A 669-nucleotide genomic window follows, 5' to 3' on the forward strand; every position below is an offset into this window, starting at 1 on the left:
TGTGTATAAGAGACAGGTATATACAGGGTGGACTATTTTAATCCATCCAGTCGAATATCTCGAAAAATAAGCACACTAGGAAAAAATGTTTCAGACAAAAGTTGTAGGGCTTCGAGGAGGACATAAGATGATAACATTGGTTTAACCCTGAGTGGCGTCGTCAAGGTCAGACAAGGTCACTTTGAATTTTTTAAATGGAATTTTTAAAAAAATTTAAAGTGACCTTGTCCTGACCTTGACGACGCCACTCAAGGTCAAACCAATGTTATCATCTTATGTCCCCCTCGAAGCCCTACAACTTTTGTCTAAAACATTTTTTCCTAGTGTACTTATTTTTCGAGATATTCGACTGGATGGATTAAAATGGTCCACCCTGTATATATATGGGCTATTCCACGTGAAGCGGATCAGTCATCTTTCAGAAATTTTTTTAATTTTGCACAAAGATAGTACTTTGGGAGAAAGAATTTTATGCCAAAGGATTTTTTTCTTATTGCAAAATTAATCGAGATATAAACAATTAAAAATTAGAGTACTTTATTTTTCAAAAATTCATAGCTCTGTTACTAATAATGCTAGCTAACTGCTTTTTTTTCAAAATACGCGAAAAATGTTCTAGTTTACGAGAAAAAAATGAAGATTCCAAAAATGTTTTGTTTCCATTGTTTA

This window comes from Wasmannia auropunctata, unplaced genomic scaffold, assembly GCF_000956235.1.
Source record: "Wasmannia auropunctata unplaced genomic scaffold, wasmannia.A_1.0 LD335977.1, whole genome shotgun sequence".
In the NCBI taxonomy this organism is placed as follows: domain Eukaryota; kingdom Metazoa; phylum Arthropoda; class Insecta; order Hymenoptera; family Formicidae; genus Wasmannia; species Wasmannia auropunctata.